At 48.3% G+C, this 17195-nt stretch overlaps 1 protein-coding gene across 6 annotated transcripts in view; it reads right to left on the bottom strand.

Moving 5' to 3' along the window:
* ABCC1 (ATP binding cassette subfamily C member 1 (ABCC1 blood group)) overlaps positions 1–17195 on the bottom strand; it is a 129653-nt gene that overhangs the window by 106867 nt on the left and 5591 nt on the right. The window contains exon 1 of one of the 6 annotated variants that reach the window (XM_087870260.1): positions 5556–5801. The exons of the other annotated variants lie outside the window; for them this stretch is intronic. The gene's annotated coding sequence lies outside the window, so the exon portion shown is untranslated. Of the gene's footprint in view, positions 1–5555; positions 5802–17195 lie in introns of those variants that run through there. 6 annotated transcript variants of the gene reach the window in all.

Genomic DNA, 17195 nt, shown 5'->3' on the forward strand with positions numbered 1-17195 from the left:
ATCTTGGAGGCTGGCCTTGTCCTCACTTCTTACCTTCCTCTGGAAGCATCCCCACTCCCCCGCGGAATGGGCGGGACACCGTCTATTTACCCAGGCCCCTACTGCCCACCGCTTGGGTTGCTGCCAATCTTTGGCTATTCCAAACAATGATGGGAGGAATCCCCTTAGAAATTACTCCTCAAGCTGAAGAAAACACAGAAAGCCTGACCCGAAGGTCAACAGCTTCACTTAATCGCTACTAAAGCCTTGCAGGCGGAAAGCAAGGTGGTGCGGGTTAAGCTTGATAACCCCGAGATACACAATGAGAATCATAAAAGCGGTGATGAAGGCTGGCCCGGCCATCCCTGTGGGAATCCAGTCTGTACAATGTCACGAAGTGTATCGGAAGGAAACGGAATCCCGATCCCGGAGAGCGATGTGCACCCCCACGTTCCCTGCCGCATGGCTCCCAGCAGCCAAGATACGGGAACCACCGTGGCGCCCGCTGGCCGATGGAGGGATAAAGGAAATGGGGTGTGTGCAGACCCGATGGGGTATCATCCCAGCGCTAACCGATAAGGGCATCCTGCCGTGGCTGACGACACGGGTGGACCGTGAGGGCTTTTCGCTAAGTGAAGTAAGCCAAACAGAGAAAGGCCAAAACCCCGGGCACCTGGCTGGCTCTGTTGGTGGGGCATGCAACTCTTGATCTCGGGGTCTCCTGAGTTTGAGCCCCACGCTGGGCATAGAGATTATTTTTTTTAAAATACACTTTAAAAAATAAAATAAAGGGGTGCCTGGTGGGCTCAGTGAGTTGAGCAGCGACTCTTGGTGTTGGCTCAGGTCATGATCTCAGAGTCACGAGATCGAGTCCCACGTGGGGCTCCATGCTCAGGGGGCGAGTCTGCTTGAGGTTCTCTTCCTCTCCCTCCCCCTTCTGCCCCGCCCCACGTGTGTTCTCCTTCTCTCTCAAATAAATAAATAAAACCTTTAAAAATAGATAACAAATAAAAATTTAAAAAATTAAAAAGCTGGACTCCTAGAAACAGAGAATGGTGCTTGCCAGGGGCTGGGGGTGGGGGAGACAGGGACACGTTGGTCAAAGGGTAAAAACCTGGAATTATAAGATGAATGAGCTCTGGGATCTAACATACAACATGGTGATAATAGTTAACAATACTTATTATATACTCGAAAGCTGTTTTGAGAGTAGATCTTAAAAATTATCACCACTAAATAGGGGGGAAAGGGTAATAATGTGAGGGAACGGAGGTGCTGACTAACCTTACTGTATAATCACTCCACAGTATACACATTTATCAAATCATCACATCATACACCTGAACTTTACAGATGTGGTAAGTCAACATCTCAATAAAGCTGGGCAAAAAAAAAAAAAAATCACTAAATGCAGGAGTATGCATTCCTTGTGGCTTATAGCTCTACAAATATTATTTTTTAAGATTTTATTTATTTATTTGACAGAGCGAGCGAGAGAGCATGAGCAGGGGGAGCAGCAGAGGGAGAAGGAGAAGCAGGCTCCCCACTGAGCAGGGAGCCCAAGGCGGGGCTCGACCCCAGGACCCTCAGATCGCGACCTGAGCTGAAAGCAGACACTTAACCAGAGCCACCCAGGCGCCCCCAGTTCTACAAATATTATTATATAATGTTTGATTTTTAACAAAATAACAGAAACCATCTAAACCTATAGCGTCCAATATACTAACTCCCTCACTGGGCTACTGAGCAGTTGAAATGAGGCTAGACCAAACAGAGAAGGGCTATAACACACGCTGGATCTAAAAGACTTAGCATGGAAAAAAAAAAACCCCACAAAATATCTCATAAATTACACGTTGAAATGCTAACATATTGCCTATATGGAGTTAAATAAAATATATCAGACACCCGGCACCAGTAGGTTGAATGTCTGACTCTTGGTTTCAGCTCGGGTCATGATCTCATGGGTCATGGGATTGAGCCCCGTGTCGGGCTCCACGCTCAGTGGGGCATCTGCTTGAGATTCTCTCCCTCTGCCTCTGTCCCTGCTCATACATGCTCTCTCTCTCAAATAATAAATCTTTACAAATAATCATTAAAATCACTTTACCTGCTTTGTACTTTTTTTTTTAATGTGGCAACCAATTAGAACCCCACACATGGCCTGCCTTCTATTTCTATCAGATGTTACTGGTTCCAACAGTGGATAGTAGAGAAATCATCAGGGAAACGACAGCACATGGATTTGCTTGAATATAACCTAACCACTCTGGTATCTCTTTGATAAACACGAAGTCCTTTTATGAATATGAAATAATCAAAGTAAAAAGTGGTGCACCACTAGAAGATAGGGGATTCATTCAATCCATTCCACACCTGGCAAATATCTTTTGGGTTACCCGGGTTACTAACCAGGCTCCTAACCGGTCGCCGGCCTCCCCTCCCGCAGCAAAAGGGATAGCTTTAAACTGTAACCCAATCCTGATGCTCTGCCTGAAGCGCCTCACTTGCTGCTCTTGGACCATTCTATGCCTCAGGACCTTTGCACAATCTGTTCTCCCTGCCTGGAGCCCTTTCCCACTCATTGCCCTGGCTTCAACTCAGAGGCAGCCTTCGGGCCTCAACAGAAGCAGCCCTTCCTCAGGGAGGCCTGCCCCCTCCCCACCCCCATCAAGCACATTCAATCCCTCATTTAACCACCTCATGGAGCTCCACACATTTATGGTAGAGCACTCACATACAGTCATTAAATACGTCTTTCAGATAGTACTTGATATTTTACATGCTATCTTAATACTTTAATTCTACGTATATTACCGAATATACAATACAGTATGTAATACATTATGTATAATACACGTGCCTAACAAAATTCATGCAAATGCCATTTGCATAGGTCAGGAGTTGGCAGACTACAGCCCATGCACCACATCTGACCCTATGCCTGTTTTGTCCCCCAAACTAGGAACGGGTTTCACATTTCTAAATACAAAATGTAAAAGAGATGATTTGCCTGCTGCCAAGTGCGGTCACTTGATTTCACCCTGCCCGCAAAGCCTAAACTATTCACCACCTGACTCCTTCCAGAAAACGTCTGCCAACCCTGGCCATAGGTCAAACATCATTGAAGGTCAGGAATTTCATATGACCTGACCTGACACTGTTTACCTCGAACATGATTTTTCCCCCTCTCTTGCCCTCCCCTTGGGCTGTCAACTCGACAGAGGCAGTGAATGCCCAGGTGGTGGGCCTGGATTGTTCACCTCCCACCTACCGCAGCTTCTGGCACATGGCAGGCACTCAGAAGCACCTGGGAAAGCTAGAGACCAGACACACCAGAGTCTCCCCAAATGATAAATTAGATGCGGCCAACATTTGTGACCATCACACCAGGCACACGGCCGGCCAGGGCTGAAGGACACAAAGACAAGTAAGGTCCCAAGATCAAGTGCGGTGACGGATGCCCCGCTCTGTGACTACGCAGAAACCACCAAACTATGTACTTCAAATGCATGACTCATATTGTCTGTGAACTGTATCTCAACAAAGCGGTTTAAAAAAAAAAAAAAAGATGAATAAGACCCAGGGTCAATTTAACTATGTGAATTCTCACCTCCCATATGCTGTCTTTGGAACCTAACGTTCCCCCTCTTAAAAACAAACTAGTAAGGACACACCGGCCCCACTTCATCACCTCGGTAAGAAGATACATCATCTCGACAGGGCTCGTTTGCACTTGTTAAAAAAAATAAATAAATGTGAATGCAATGTCTTTTCCCATTGCTATGTTGCTTGTAACTAGATTACATGCCCCCTTAACCCGAGATTTCTCACCCTTGGCACAGTTAACATCTGAAGCCAGACAATTCCGTTGTGAGGCTGTCCTGTGCATGGTGGAATGTCCGGCAGCACCCCTGGCCTCTACCCCCCCAGATGCCAGTAGCTTCCTCCCCACTCCGAGTCATGACAACAAAAATGTCTCTAGAAATGTCCATGTCTCCATGGGGGGGGGGGGCAAAATCACTCCAGTTGAGACCCATTGTCTTTTTTTTTTTCTTTTTTTGTTTATTTGAGAGAATGAGCAAGAGAGAGAGAGCGAGCACAAGCGGGGGGAGCAGCAGAGGGAGAGGCAGAAGGAGACTCCCCACTGAGCAGGGAGCCCGTTGCGGGGCTCGATCCCAGGACCTCAAGATCATGACCTGAGATGAAGGCAGACGCTTAACCAACTGAGGCACTCAGGGGCCCTGAGACCCACTGTCCTAATAGTTTTTCTATACAGCCCCACTCCTTCCACCAATACCTAGTGAGTCCAAAGACCATCCATCTGCCTGTCCACTCACTTAACACATTTACTGAGCCCTGCTTTGTAATAGGAGTGGAGCCACGACATCTACCTTTGTATCCTGCCCTCAAGAAGCTTAGAATCTGGTACAGGAGGTAGGATGAGTACCTCAATAAGTGTAACGAAAGATTTTAAAAGTACCAAGGGTCACTGAAAAGTTACACATAAATGACAAGAGATCCCCAGAACAGACAGAGGGGTTACTTCACCTAGCAAAGGGGAAGAAAACTCAGGTTCCTTGTCCTCACAGCAGGGACAACACCTGCTTCTCAGAATCACCATGAGGATTAAATCTACATTATATGATTTCATTTTCATCCCCCAGTGGGATGTTCCCATCTTGCAGAGAAAGCAGCCAAGGCACAGAGAGGGAAAGCAACTTGCCCAAGGTGGCACAGCCTGGAAGTGGAAGGAGTGGAAATTAACACAGGCAGGCTGGCTCACCACTGCAAGTCCTGCTTCCCTGAGAAGTCAAGCAGGGGACAAGAGATGGGCACTTGGTGACCTATTAGCGGCTGTCACTGTCATCGTTTCCACTTAGGAGCTCAGGGCAGGTTTCCCGAAGTAGGCAAAACCTAAGGGCCGCAAACATGCCAACATGTGCCATTGTGGAGACGGGGCAACAGCGTTCTAAGGGGATCGCAGAGCAGGATCCAAGACGGTCGCTGGACAAGCTTCGGGTGTGTATGCCCATCAACAAGCAGAACAAAGCACCAGGAGGGGATCGGGTGACACACAGGGCCAGGAGGACAGGCCAGGGCCTGAGCGAGTTAAGCAAAGGAAAACCGAAGCTCCTGTTGGGATTCCCACCAGGAAAGTGCTGCATCACCCATACGTTGCAAAAGCGCCTGAGCATTGTGAAACCGAGAGCTAAGTTTCTGGCTCCCTCTTCTCAGTCCCTTCTCTCCAGAACAACCCAAAACAGGAAACTGGGAAAGCCACTGTCTTCCTCCAAAAGTCCCCCGAGACGCCCCGGCCCCCTGGCCCAGAGCATCCGAGCTCGCCCTCCTCCCTACGCCACGGTCTCTCTGTTCTAAGCGGAAATCCCAGCTGCGTGCTCCCTGTCCGTGCCAGACTGCGTCGCAGCAGGGGGGAGACGGACGTCGCAGGCGGTAGTCGGGAGCTCTGGCTTTGGTGCCGACGCCCGGGTTCAAGACCTCGCACAGTCCTTCCTGGCTGTGTGCCCTTGAGGAAGTCACTCCACCTCTCTGACTTTTGGTCACCCACCTCTTACCTGACTGTGAACCCTGTGTGCTGGGGGACGGTGTAACCGCCGGGGGCCGAGTTCACCTCTGCCACCTCTACCACATTGTTACTGCTACTGCGGTCACGACAGCTCAGAACGCCATGTGCCACAATGCCGAAGCCACCCAAGAGCCTGGGCCAGAGTCATTTGGCACAGCCTGCTGGAAAAGACTCCACTCTGGCCCACCCCGGAGTCCTTCTGTCCCGCCGCTGACCTGGAAGCACCCACAATGGCTATTTTAAAACAGGCCACTAGGGACACTCCCATCTCGGTGCCAGGACAGTGCCACGCCTAAGAGCCCGGACTCTGGGCCAAACAGCCACGGTTCTGTCCCAGCTCTGCTACAGAGGAACAGTGGGACCTTCAACAAGGTACACAACCTTCCTGGGCCTTGGGTGCCCCACCTGTAAAATGGGGACAATAGTCCACCAACTTTTTAAGGCTGTTTTGAGGGTTCAATGGAAAGCATTTCAAAGAGGGCCTGGGACTCAAGAGCACCAGAAGGGTTAGTTAATACTAACTAGGTTATCAGTCTTAACGTAGCCCTGCAAGGCACAGTTGTGCCCCCACGGCAGCCCATGACACCCTCCCCCAGCCTCTGATGCTCTGGCCGGGAAGGTCTCTCACTGCTCTTCTATCTCACCCGGCTTCTTCCCACCAGCTCTGTCCTGGGCCTGGAATGCCCCCGCGTGGTCAGCTCCTTCTCATCCCTCCACGGCGGCTTCAGATGCCAGCTGGTGCAGAGGCCTCACCCATCTAAAGTGCCCATCTCCGCCATTATTCACCAAGACCCAAACGTGTTATTTCCTGCAGCAACCCCCGTGTTTCTGTTCCTATAGCACAGGGCAGGGGTTCCCAGCCAAACTCTGGGTGACTTCACCTCTGTTTCCCCATCCATAGGATGGGAATAACCCCAGTCCCTTCTCCATAGGTTATTTACTGTCGGGATGAAAACCCCACACTCATAAAGCATCTAGAACATTCCCTGGCACTTGGCACATGCTCTAGAAGTCTACGCTCCCAACTATTTTCCCTGTGGAGTTCCAAGTGTCTCTTTCCCTCCTACCTGGACTCTCCCCAAAGCAGGACCAATTAGCCTGCACACAGCAGGTGCTCATTCAATACGTGTTGGACAAGCAGAAGGAGGAGTGAATAAATCTATCTGAAGGGCAACCCGGAAACATGCAAAGAAAAGCCAGAGACTCCGTCCGGCCTGAAACCCAACAAGGCCAGTTATGGGCACAGGTCCAAAGGAAATAACTCCAAGAGCAAGAAAAGGAGCAATCTAGACACGCTGGCCCTTTCACAGCCAAAACCAGGAAGCTCCCAGGCAGGGGAGAGCAAAGCAAAAGAGGATCCTGTCGAAAATGACCCAGTAGTCACAAACCAAAGCGAGGAGCCACTCCCAGCCCTGCAGAGGCCATCAGTAGCAAGGGGCAGGCACCGGCCCCTGGGGTCCACGCTCTAGACTAAGAACTAGGGCAGAGACATCATCTACAAGTAAGGACTGCCTAAAAGCCGGGTGCGGGGTTAGGGGAGGGCTCCGATCAAGGAAACGGTGCTTAAGGAGGAAGGGGAAGGGGGTGGCTTTTTTTGCTAGAAAGGTTTAGATACCGTCATAGCAAAGCCTTCCCCAGCCCAGGCACAGATCACAGCACTGTGCATGCCTCATCTTGTCTAATCCCTAAAACAAACCTCTGATGACACAGGTATTATTACTGTTCTCCATGTTACAAAGAAACTGAGGCACAGAGTCCAAAGGTTTCCTGACTTGAGCCAAGAAGGCCGTGTTACCCAGAGAAGCAGAAGTTAACAGAGGCTGACGGTGGGGGGGAGGGGGGGACGAGACACAACCTAGACCCACGTCACCGCCCGGTACTTCCCCATCTCAGCATCCTCCAGGATCCTGAGACTCCCCTTTGGACCAGAGCAAGGGACTGCTGTGTACTGAGGATGATGACAATTTCAACAATGACAAGGGATGAGGAGTGACAGTAACACCCCTAGAAATGGGGCTAGTGCACTGGTCACACTTGAACTCTTTTAAGTTTACAACTCTGTGAGGTAGGCACTGCTATCATCCCCATTCTGCACATGAGAAAACCCAAGCACAGAGAGGTCAAGTGACTTGTTCAAGGTCACACAGCCAGCAAGCAGCAGAACCGGGATCTGAACGGAAGCTACACTGGCAACCTGGACTCTTATGTCCCTCTGAGCATGTTCACAACTGTGGTCTACGTGAGACAAGGAGGCCGCATGTGTCACTCACCAGGGGTGGATTTCCAGCATCAGACCTAAGGCAATAAAAGGATTCACAGTAGTGGGAAGAAGGGAGGGAGGGACTGGAAGCTGTTATAATGCATCGATTGTAAAACCGACGTTGTGTGGGGGGTGCCTGGGTGGCTCAGTCAGTGAAGCGTCGGGCTTCAGCTCAGCTCATGATCTCAGGGTCCTGGGATCGAGCCTCGCATCAGGGTCCCTGCTCAGTGGGGTGTCTGCTTCTTCCTCTCTCTCTGCCCCTCCCCCTGCTTGTGCTCTCTCTCAAACAAATAAATCCTTTCTAAAATAAATAAAGAGGGGCGCCTGGGTGGCGCAGTCGTTAAGCGTCTGCCTTTGGCTCAGGGCGTGATCCCGGCGGTCTGGGATCGAGCCCCACATCAGGCTCCTCCGCTGGAAGCCTGCTTCTTCCTCTCCCACTCCCCCTGCTTGTGTTCCCTCTCTCACTGGCTGTTTCTCTCTGTCAAATTAATAAATAAAATCTTAAAATAAATAAATAAATAAAATAAGATAAAATAAATAAAGAAATAAATAATAAATAAATCCCATGTTTCTTCGCATTTTCCTCTGACACCGGTTCCTCCCAATCCGTGCATCCTACCACCTTCTACTGGCCATTTTTGCATAGCACGGCATCTCTGAAAGTGGGATGCGTGTCACAGCTGCCGGCCTTTTGGAGTCGATGAAATGCAGGACAGCCCAGACGCTTTTCTCATCGAATTCACCTTTAGGGACAGCAAGAGGCTTTTTCCTAAGTTCCCAGAATCAAGAAGGGAAAATGAAAAACTGCCCTGAGAGACAGTCATCATCACCCCGGCCCCACCTCCTCACTACTGCTCCATAACAGGGCAATTAACTTCAAGGGGGGGGGGGGCGGTAATTGTCAAGCTACCTGACCAGGCCAGCTGGGGCAGAGCTGCCAATGGCACATCCGACCACATCCCCCTGCCAGCTGCCTGCTTGTCTCCAACTGTTCCTTCCCCAGGCCAGGCTGTTTTTGCCAAAGCCAGGCAGAGCGGAGGCAATAAAATCTCCCAGTTGACAAAGTACAGCCCTTTCCAATGGGCATGGTCACCAACAGGCCATGGTGTCTGCCTGGCCCCACAGGAGAAATCCTCTCGGAGCACCTTGGTGGCTCAGTCGGTGAAGCGTCTGCCTTTAGCTCAGGTCATGATCCTGGGGTCCTGGGATCAAGGCCCACATCGGGCTCCTCGCTCGGGGGGGGGGGGGGGTCTGTTTCTCCCTTTGCCTCTCCCCCGCCCCTGGCTTGTGCTCTCTTTCTCTCTCAACTAAATAAACAAAATCTTTAAAAAAAAGAGAGAGACAGAGAAACCCTCTCTGCAAACACAGCGTGCTTTCTGAAACCCGCAGTCGGGTAGGACGTGCCTGGCAAAAGGGTTAAGAATTTCAACCACTTCAGGGTCCATATGCTCCCTTCTCCCCAGTGTCCGTATGGTCCTCGGGGTGGGGGTGGGGGGTGAGCAACAGTATCCTGAATTCATATCCGCTTGTAAACTACTACACGGGTTTACTGGAGCTCTGACATCAGGTGTGGGGACAGGCCTGAAAACCACTAGCTGGCCACGGCTAGCTGTATACGGTGTCACACATACACGGTCACCAGTCACCCAGAAAAGACAGAAGTGCACAGAGAGTTAGCCAGCTAGCAAACCATGACATGACCCAGAACGCCACAGCCTGTGGCCTGAATCCAGGCAAGGACTTCTCCAGCTCAGCATCGGTGAAATGTGGGCCCTCCTAACTTTGTTGTCGTTGGGGGGGGGGGGGGCGGGGGGAACTTCCCTGGGCCTTGTGTAACAGCAGCATCTACCCACTGGATGCCAGGAGTACCCTCCTTCCGGTTGTGACGACCTAAAACAAATGTCCCCCGGGGGCAGAATCACTGAGTGCTGAGAGCCTCAGATCTGGGCAGTTTGCACAATACCCTCTTTTTTCATTTCAGTAACAACCTCGTTATTAGTTATTCGGTAAACACATGAATATGGCCACCCTTTGACTTCGCATGTGTTCTAAAGTGATAGACAACTGTGTCTGGGATACACTGATTTAGGTTTAAAAGAAAAAGTGAATTGGTTTAAAGGAAAGTATTACGTAATTACATACGTGGCAGCCTCTCCCAACTCCCTATTCCACCTAAAAAGGCAGAAAACCAAATGCTCACTTTCCCTTGTCTACCCTGTAAGTGGAGGTGGTCAAGCCCAGGGCAAGACTATTCAGGAAATCCTCAGAGACCACCGACTGGGGACAGGACATGGGTGAGTGCCCAGTACCATAAGCACTGAACCTCAGAGGTTCCGTCTCCTGCAAGGGGGTCCGTGACATGCCCCTCCAACACCCACCCACTCAAGACTTGCTTCCCATTTTCCCAGGAGCTGCCTGTGCAGAGGCTAAAACAACAAGGCTATGACCAACTGCCTCGAGAGGGAACAATTATTAGCAAACTGCTTAATTAGGTTGATGTTGACATTTCATCAAGTAAAGATGTTAATTAAAAGTGGGTCATATCCAAGATGCATTAGTAAGTGAAAACCAAAAAAAAAAAGAAGAACAGGGGTGCCTGGGTGGCTCGGAGGGTAAGCATCTGCCTTCGGCTCAGATCATGATCCCGGGGGCCTGGGATCGAGCCCCATGTCGGGCTCCCAGCTCAGCGGGAAGCCTGCTTCTCCTTCTCCCTTGCCATTCCCTCTGCTTGTGCTTTTTGGCTCTCTCTCTGCCAAATATATAAATAAAATCTTTAAAAAAAAATGAAGAATATGTTTTTACAGGATCCCATCCTTATTTTTAAAAGATATTATCTATTTAGCATAAGGGGAGAAAACAGCTGATTTGAAAGTTAAAACGCCAATCTGTCAATAAGACATTATCTCCAGAAAAGTGTCATCATAGAGGATTTTCACTTTTTAATACACTCGTCCTGTAAGGTTTCATATACTGTATCTCTTATGATATCAGACCAAGAAGAGAGTCCAAGAAAAAGTTCCTTTAAATAATTCAGGGGCGCCTGGGTGGCACAGTGGTTAAGCGTCTGCCTTAGGCTCAGGGCGTGATCCCGGCGTTATGGGATCGAGCCCCACATCAGGCTCCTCCGCTATGAGCCTGCTTCTTCCTCTCCCACTCCCCCTGCTTGTGTTCCCTCTCTCGCTGGCTGTCTCTATCTCTGTCAAATAAATAAATATTTTTAATAAATAAATAAATAAATAAATAAATAAATAAATAAATAAATAAATAATTCAATCACTCCCATGTTTATGGTAACAGAAAACCAGGAACTTTCCAAGTACGCAAATGTCAGTGGCTCTCAGAATTGTCACAACTTCACTTGTATGCCATCCGTTTAAATACTTCAGCAAGTCTTCTTACTTCTGAACTACAAAGAAAACAATGGGGAAAATGAATTTCTCCACACATCAGCCCAATTTCAGAGCTGATACCTGATACCCGGGTATGCCTCACCCAGACCCGGAAAACACCACAGACACCCAGGAACACCACCACAGACACTCCGCAACAACTGGGCCAATTAACCTGAATTGTCTCAGATGCTGGGGACAGGTGTCTGAATCCCTGCGGTCAGACTGGGCTCTTTTCCAACTCTGCCAAGGCCTGCATGGGACCAGGGGTTGCAAGGAGATAATACACCAGAAGAGAATCATGACACCCGAAATGCCCTCTCCACTGCCCCCGAATATCCAGCACTGTCCCCTACGGTCCAGCCTCCTCCAGAACCACAGGCAGCATTTGCTCGAGCTCTGCTAAGCACCCTCTACGCCTCACCTCTTCCTTCCTACTGTGTAACACATGCAACATCACCATGATCCTCCCCTTTATGGGTGAGTCAACCCAGGCTCCCAGAAGTTAAGTAACTAGCCCAGGATCACATGCTGGGAAGCGGTAGGACCGACGTGCAAACCCGAGCTCCTGAATCTGGCCTCTTGACCCCAGCCATCTACCTCCCTGGGTTTCTGTGGAGCTGTACCTTCTGGTCTAGGCAGCCCCCGGCCTTCAGCGACCAATGCTCATCCCTCCCTGTGGCCCCTTTGAAAATAAAGAGGGTCTGACTCAGGGCTGAGCCCTTTCTCCAGCTCCTACCCCCGCCAAGTATGCAAGTGAACTGGAGGAGAGCCAGCGGACGCCAACACCGAGTGTGGCGTGGCCCACCCAGACCCCAGAGATCTCCGTGGGAGAAAAAAAGATAAGAGCGTCCCAAGATGCTGTAACAGCAGTCCTCAGACAGAGTCTAATCTACCATATGTCTTTTCTCCCTGGCCTCGTTAGTGACTTAATGATCTTGAGGAAGATGCCTCATCAAAGGGCTCCTAGATAATCTAACCAAATTAGAACTGCCAGGTCACCTTCCCAGCAACCAGCAGCTCCAACTTTCCTCGGGGCCACTGGTCTCGAGCCTCTAAGGCTAACTGGAGGGACCAGAGAAGACGCTGTTACTAATACGCACCCATCATCTGCCCACGGTAATAAAAACAACCATAATAATGGGTATCCTTAGACCGTGCTAGAATGGTGAAGTAAGCCAACCCTTTTAAAAAAAAAAAAAAAAAAAAAAAAAAAAAGCTCGAGCTAGAGCGGAATCGTTTCAAGTGTTCTGAGATACTCACTCCACTCCTGAGAATACGCTCTCAGAACTAAGGCAACAGGCATTCTCCACGTGATACTCATAATGTTTTCTTTAAAAGAAAGAAAGGAGAGACAGCAATCTAAATGTCAAACCACAGGTAATAATTATGTAAATTACAGTCCACCAATACAAGGACCTATTGCTGCGACACTGTATAATTTAGAAAGTTTTATGGGAACGTGGGAAAATTCTTACACCAGTAAATGAAAAAACAGGAAGATTGAAAATGGTCCTGCCCTGTCCAGCACACCCTTGCTAACCACACACAAATCTGCACAAGAATCAGATGTTAACACGCCAGTAAACAAACGGTGGCTTGTGGAAAAATATCTGGGACACTCATGACAGACATAGGGGCAAGATTCCCAATATATCAAGAGCTCCTCCCAATTTAATAGGAAAAAGGCAAACCAGTGGAAAGATGAGCAGAAAAGACACAGAAAACAGACGCACAGAAAAGAACACACATAACACCAGGAAATAGGTTGCAGGGACGCTCAGTTTCTAACCGAAAGAGAAATGCAGGTGAAAGTAAGATTTTTTTTTTAATCCATCGAATTAACAAATTCAATGATGCCCAGGGCTTGGGAAGATGCAGAGAAACGGGAATTCTCATTCATTGTCAGCGGCAATGAACTGGCTACATTCTCCTTTCTGGAAAATAACCAGCGAATACCTACTAAAAAAAATTTTACACAATTTTGACCTATATATGAGGACGCTTTCGTTCACAGGAACGAAAACCGGGAAATAATGCAAGTGGCAGTTATTAATAGGGAAAAACACCGAGTTAATTATAACAAATCTATAACTTGGAATATCAAAGAATTATAAATAAGTTATGTGTTTTTTATATAAATTCAATCAGCCAACATAGAGTACATCGTTAGTTTCTGATGTAGTGTTCAATGATTCATTACCTGCATATAACACCCAGTGCTCATCCCATCACGTGGCCTCCTTAATGCCTGTCACCCAGTCACCCCCCAATCCCTCTCCCTTTCAGCAACCCTCAGTTTGTTTCCGGGAGTCCAGAGTCTCTCATGGTTTGTCTCCCTCTCTGCTTTCTTCCCATTCCTTTTCCCTCCATTCCCCTATGATCCTCTGAGCTGTTCCTCATTAAGTTATGTTGTATTAAAGACCGTGTCACATATCACAGAAAAATTATTATGCAAATAGTGAGATTCTATGTATTGACATGAATCACATGTTCAGTAAAAATAAAAAAACAGAGCAATGATTTTAACATAACCCCTTTTATTTAAACACATTTATGTTTGTGAACATTTCTATGATCCCAGAAAAGACTGGAAGACGACCTCGGTTTCTGGGTAGCTCCAGGGAGCATCAGGTTAACACTACTTTTAAGAATCTCTGTGATGGGGGCGGCTGGCTGGCTCAGTGAGTAGTGCCTGTGACGCCTGATCTCAGGGTCATGAGTTCAAGCCCCACACTGGGCGAGGGGCCTACTTAAAAAAATAGATAAATAAGTAAATAATAAAACAACTCTCCCTGTGATGTTTATTCTTTAACAAGGAGTGTTGCTTTTGTAAGTAAGACAACGGATGAAGCCAGAAGGTTTATGTGTAAAAAAAGTTAAATCGAGCTGCATTAGCAGGATGGGATTCTGAGTAAAACTTCACATGCTGTTAAATTGTTCATGTCAAAGCTCTTTTGAAATGACAGCGAAGACAAAGAATGCTTAACACTGAACCCTATCTTTTTAAAATGGGAGCAAAACCAAGCACTCTCCAGCCAGAACTCCCTGGAATACAAGGTTTAACTCAGCCAAACAAAAATCCTCTCTGATTCAGGGAAGCAACGTGAACCTGGTCAATTTCCAGCTTGCTTACTCTTGCCTCAAAGGCCAGGAACACAACAGGTGCTTCATAAATGCTGGTGGGTCCATTAGTGGACAGCAACCACCAGCCACTCAGAGCTATCAAATTTTCAAAGCACAGATCTGTGAACCCAGACTTTCCTCAAGGAGGAACTTATTCTGCTGAGTCATTTACGTCAACCTGCAGACCTATGCAAAAATGAGTACCCAGCAATGCTCCAGACAGCACTGTATCCTGCCAAATTTCTGGAACCAACGCCAACAGCAGCCAAGGTAGGACTGAGGTAAATGTAAGGCACAGTCACAGAAGAATGTCGCTTGTAAACAAGTGTTATTTCCTTTTTCTTTCGATTTGCATGGACTTAACGTAGGAAAAAAAAAAATCAACCTCGGTTTTTAAGTGTAGGGAGCAAAATACAGAACATTATTTAGAATATGAACCCATCTGGGGCACCTGGGTGGCTCAGTTGGTTAGATGGCTGCCTTCAGCTCAGGTCATGGTCCTGGGGGCCTGGGATGGAGCCCCTCGTTGGGCTCCCTGCTCAGCAGAGAGCCTGCTTCTCCCTCTCCCTGCCGCTCTGCCTACCTGTGCTCTCTTTCTGTCAAATAAATAAGATCTTTAAAATAAAAAAAAAAAAGACTATGAACCCACCTAGGGAGGAAAAAAAGATATATGTACCCTCTCACCCCTTCATACATATTTGCATATGCCTGGCATTTTTCTAGAAGGATACCCAAGAAACTATCATCAGAGGTACCTCTGGGAAAAGAGGGAAGGGGGGTGTACTCAAAACGTTTACTTTCCTTCTGTATTCTCCTAGACCATTCGCCTTTTTTAAAATGATACCACAATCCAAATAGTTACCACGCAAGATCTTCATGCAATCAGCCAGATCATATCAATATCTAGTTGGTTGTTTTTAAGACTCTATTATTTTTTAAGTAATCTCTACCCCCAATGGGGGCTCGAACTCACAACCCTGAGATCAAGAGTCGCATGCTCTTCTGACTCAGCCAGCCAGGCACCCCTCAACATCTAGTTTTAAAAGAAGAGTTTCCTAGCAATTTAAAGGAAGTCATCTCAACCAGTCATGAAATGCCATTGGAAGAGAATCATGGGCAGCTGGGGAGTGGGGAATCCCAACTTGATCTGACCCTGAAGGGTTTTCAGCTCTGGTTCAGTAACAGATGAGACTCACACACAAAAAAAGTATGCTCTGAATTTAATTGTGAAAACCTGAGACTCATTCCAACATAAATGGATCAGAAGCCCAGGCCTCTGCAAGTACGGCTCTATGTCCTCGCCAAGCTTCCTCTTTGGAATTTTCAGGCCCTTATTACCACAAGCCGTTTTATTAGCACTTTATGCATTTCTGCAGAATGCTGCAGGCAAGATTTTTATGAGATGGGCTCTGTAGTTCCTTTGAGTTAAACTCTGTGATACTTTGACCACTCCAGGCACCCCAGGGCCTTTGCACTTGTGGTTGTCGCTACCTAATACTTCCTTCCCCTAGTCCTTTCACGGCCAGCTTCGCCATGCAGATCACAGGTCAAATGTTACTTCCTCTGAAAGGCTGTGCCTGAATATCCCTCTATCACAGCTGGTACCCCACCCCCAGTTCCTCCCAGTTAATGTCTCTGTGGCACTTCCTACTGCCCAAAATTGTCTTGGTCATTCCTAATGTAAGCTCCATGAGCACATGCCCCTCATCTACCTCGTTCATGGCTGCATTCCCAGGGTCTAGAACATAATAGATGCTCACTTCACAAAAGACTGACTAAATGAGTAAGAAACGGCTGTGGCAAGAACAAGCGATCAAATCCAGTGTTTTTAAAGAGCACTCTGAAGCTCTTCGTACTGGGAAAAATAAATAAATGCTCTCCAAAGAGGAGGACTCCCCCAATCAAGGAGGCCAATAAAAGGTAGACTGAGACTCTCAGAGAGGAAAGGGAAAAGCCCCATAAAACGTCCATTACCACCTCCCCAGTCATCTAGACCCATTTTCCAGGACTTGGCAACCTTGACCAGGGCACGAATCCCACAGTTAAGCTGAGGGGACACTTCAGCAGAACCTCAGCTCTGTGACTGTCCACGTCTCCTGGGGCAGTTTAAAATGAGGGAGTGAAGCTTCCAAGCCAACCTCCGTCATCACACACCCTCCAGCCAGAATGGACAAGCGCCGAGAAACACAGGCCCGGGTGGGAAACAGCATGGCAGAGCCAGCACGTTCCTTCTCCAAGTAATTGTGGAGTTTAACCTCCTTACGGTCTCATTAAGCTTCTCCAAGGCAACCCTGGTAAGCCAATTACATGAGAAGTTCAACGGCCTAAAATCTCGCGGGAAAATGCAAGGATGCGGGCAAGTCTCGCCCCAATGTATTCTCCAGATCCCTCCACACCAACGGCTGTGTGACTTCAACACCCAAGGGACGTGTGGCGATGTCTGGAGGCATCCGTGTTATCACAACATGGGGAGATGCTGCTGGGGCCCAGTGGGTAGAGGCCAAGGGTACCGCAGCGCAGCCCACAGGGCACAACAGAGAATTTCCTGGCCCCAAATGTCCAAGTGCTGAGGTTGACAAACTGTGCTTCACACCTACCACCCCGTCCCTAAACCGGCTCCCTCAAGGCCCCCTCCCTCGCCCCAACCCTCAGCCTTCAAGCGTTAAGTACAGGTTCCCTGCCTCCATCAGAAGAGACGCTGTCCCAGTTTCCACGCCAGGCTGGGGGAAGCCCTCGCCTCAGGATGTTCAACCCCTTGTCATTATTCCAATCCCTTTTTTGAGCACGTTTTTTTTTTTTGTAAAATGTTCAGGCAAGTTTTGATGGGCTGGAGTTTTACTAACCATTAAGATAG

Source organism: Ursus americanus, chromosome 2 (assembly GCF_024610735.1).
Source record: "Ursus americanus isolate L20-20 chromosome 2, mUrsAme1.1.p, whole genome shotgun sequence".
Classification (NCBI taxonomy): Eukaryota; Metazoa; Chordata; class Mammalia; order Carnivora; family Ursidae; genus Ursus; species Ursus americanus.